This window comes from Mastomys coucha, unplaced genomic scaffold, assembly GCF_008632895.1.
Source record: "Mastomys coucha isolate ucsf_1 unplaced genomic scaffold, UCSF_Mcou_1 pScaffold18, whole genome shotgun sequence".
NCBI classification, from domain to species: Eukaryota; Metazoa; Chordata; class Mammalia; order Rodentia; family Muridae; genus Mastomys; species Mastomys coucha.
In genome coordinates, this window is record NW_022196900.1 from 19,786,889 (window position 1) to 19,790,764 (window position 3,876).

The window sequence follows — 3,876 nt, forward strand, 5'->3', positions numbered from 1 at the left end:
AGTAACATATAAAGGCAGGCTTATCAGAATTACACCAGACTTCTCACCAGAGACTATGAAAGCTAGAAAATCCTAGGCATATGTCATACAGACCCTACAAGAACACAAATGCCAGCCCAGGCCACTATACTCAGCAAAACTCTCAATTACCATAGATGGAGAAAACAAGATATTCCATGACAAAACCAAATTTACACAATATCTTTCCACAAATCCAGCCTTACAAAGGATAACAGATGGAAAACACCAACATAAGGAGCAAAACTATACCCTAGAAGAAGCAAGAAAGTAATCTTTCAACAAACCCACACAAACATAATTCTACCTCTAACAACAAAAATAACAGGAAGTAACAATTACTTTTCCTTAATATCTCTCAATATGAAAATCAATATTACCAATATATCCTAATTGATTGAAATTCAAAAATATAAGGAATTAGAAATTTGTTGGCTGTCATCCAGTGGTCTCTCTAATTTGGTAATTGGAGAAATAAGTCCAATATTGTACAATCCATTTACAACTTCTGCTTGTTTGTATTTGACGGTGTCTTGCTGTGTACCACATAATGGTCTTGAAATCATGCTTCTCCTATCTCAGCCTCTCTATTAGTAGGATTGTTTATTTGATGTTTTTACACTATACTATGGTTTTCAGAACAGTTTACATATTTCAAAATTATTTATACAGTGTGGCATAGTTTTGAGTTCAAGTCCCAGTGCTGAGAAAAAAGAAGAGGAAGAAAAATGGAAAAGTGGGGGAAAGGGGAGGAGGAAGAAAACAGAGGAAGAAAATGAATGGGGAGAAAGAAGGTAGACTATAGCTATGGCATGATTTAGTTTAGAGAAAAAATCAACTAGCAGAGAATCCAGGACCAGCAAGAGAGGTGAAAGGAAAGACAGATGGTGCCTCCGGAATGGAGTTGTCCCAGGGCCAGGTGCACAGAGCATTAGATTGTCTGCAAGCATTTTCTAGGTTAGATAGACAGGTATGTATTGCTAGCTTTACATCCCAAACTCCAGTATGATGCTTTTCTACCATCTCTGCTCATGTGCTTAATATCTCTGTTCATTTCTTGTGGTAGAAGAAGCTGTTATATTTTTTCTTTTCTACTAGCCTTTATTTTTCCATTCCTACTAGCCTATATTAACTGTACAAATATGACAAGCCCTCTGACATTCTCATACCCATCTGTAATGGACTTTGATGGTGTTCTCACCTCACCTGTTCTCCACTTGCCTTAGTTCTCTTCCCAGACAGGACCTAGCCCACCTTCCTGTCTTCTGTTTAGAGTCTGGACTCATCATGTGAGAGAGGACAAGCAGTGTTTGTCTTCCTGTTCTGGCTGATTTCTGTTCATATGCTAATAGCTATTAGTTACTTTACTCTAAATGACAAACTTGTCTGGATGGGTGGATGGATGGACAATACTCCACTGTGTATACCTGCACACCACATACTCCTTATTTATGTACTGATGGACCCTTTAGTTCCTTCACATGTCTACTATGAGTAATGTCCCAATACAGATGTGCAGGTGAACTCTTTTATATTGTGATTTGATGGCTTCCAAGGTACACCCAGGAGTGATGTTCCTGAATCATACAGTGGTTGCAATTTTTTATGTTATTGAAGAATCTCCATACTGGTTTCTTTAGTGACAATACTAACTTACATTCTTACCAACACCATATAAGGGCTCCCTTTCCCATGTATCCTTTCCAAGGTTTGTTTTCTTTCTCTCCTTCTTTCTTTCTTGCTTTCTTTCTTTCTTTTAGAGGAAAGAAGCCCACTTCTTATTTCTGGAAGCTTCTTTAATAAGAACTTCTGCACCGTGGCATGGCAGCAGGCATGGCAGAGCCAGACAGAGCATTTCAGCTTGACTTTTGTTTGTTTGTTTTTTCTTTCCATTTCTCTAGCAAGTCAAGATACTGAATAATTTCCTTATTTTTACTTGTCACTTGTACTGGCTAGTTTTGTGTGTCAACTTGACACAGGCTGGAGTTATCACAGAAGGGAGCTTTAGTTGGGTAAGTGCCTCCATGAGATCCAGCTGTGGGGCATTTTCTCAATTCCCCCTTGTGGGTGGTGCCATCCCTGGGCTGGAGGTCTTGGGCTCTATAAGAGAGCAGGCTGAGCAAGCCAGGGGAAGCAAGCCAGTAAGGAACATCTCTCTCCATGGCCTCTGCATCAGTTCCTGCTTCCTGACCTGCCTGAGTTCCAGTCCTGACTTCCTTAGTGATATACAGCAATATGGAAGTAAGCCGAATAAACCCTTTCCTCCCCAACTTGCTTCTTGGTCATGATGTTGTGCAGGAATAGAAACCCTGACTAATACATCACTGGTACTTCTTTGAAAGACTCTGTTCCCCCATTTACTGACTGGATCATTTGTTCTTTTGGGGTTGATAGCTTTTAGTTCTCCTCGCATCCTGAATGCTACCCACTGCCAGCTGGTCACCTGATGAAGGTTCACCCCAGTGTGCAGGCATCCTATTCACCCTGGCATTTGTGTTTTATGCTAAGAAGAAGCTCTCACTTGATACAATCTCTATTTTCTATTATTTCTAGACTTTTCGAGTCCTGTTTGAAAAGTTGTGGCCAGTGTCCATACCCTAAAATGTTTTCCTGCAAAACTTTCAAAGTTTCAGGTTTTACATTAAGGTCTTTGGTCCATTTTTGTCTGATTTTTGTACAGAGTGAAAAAGATCTGACGTCAGTCTTGTCCATGTGTCTATCCTATCTTTCCTCCATCACCATTTACCAACGAGCTTATCTTTCCCCCTGAAAAATGTGGCTTTGGTGCCTCTGTGGAGTACCCATGGCTTCATCTTGGGCTCTAGCTTCTATCTCAGTCATCCTGTGGTTTTCTTTTCTGTTTTTTTCTTTTTCTCCTAGACTGAGTTTCTCTATATAGCCCTGGCTGTCCTGGAACTCACTCTGTAGACCAGGCTGGCCTCGAACTCAGAAATCCTCCTGCCTCTGCCTCCCAAGTGCTGGGATTAAAGGTGTGTGCCACCACTGCCCCATCCTGTGGTTTTGTACCTGTCGTTCACTTCCTTGGCTATGTTTCCTGGCTAGGTTGTCAGTATGTTCGTGGCTATTGTGAATGGGACTGTTTTTCTCAACCTCTCTCTCAGTTGTTCATTAATGCTGAATAGAGAGAGTGCTGCTCTTTGTGCAATGATTTTGTTTCTGTGACTTTGCAATATTTACCAGACCTAACAGGTTTCTCATGAAGCCGTTAGGGTCTTTTATGGTTATGACCATATTGTCTGCAAAAAGCAAATAATTATTTGCTTTAGTATTTCATTGTATCCTTTTTATTTTTTCTTGCTTTATTGCTCTGACTGAGAATATAAATATGATACCAATAACAATGGAGAGAGAAGACACCCTCACGTTGTTCCTGATTTTAAAGGAACTGCTTTCCACTTTCCATTTCTCTTCATTCTATAAAAGTATTAGCTATAGGTTTGTAGGGCATCGGGTGGTAGGGAGATAAAAGGGTGGGAGAGACCCTCATCCTACCAGAGCTCGAAGACCCTAGGTGTATGCTCTCCATACCACCCACTGGGTGGGCGTCTGGGAGGCAGGTCTGGGGAAGGAACAGTCCAGGTGGGCCTCACGGAGGCCAAGGATGGCAGGTTCTAGCTTTTGGGCATTGGAAGAACTGAGAACGGGTGGGGGCTCCGGGGTGGCAGTTACTCTGGGCAGAAAGGAAAAGGGGGGCGCGGGGAGAGAAGGCGCTGAGTGGTTCTCACTCGGGCAGAGTCCTTGATCCAACCTGGTGGCTGGAAAAGCTGGGAGACTTTCCTGAGGGAGATTAGAGGAGGCTCTTTAGGGGAAGGCCTATTCCATGGTTGGGGGGGGGGG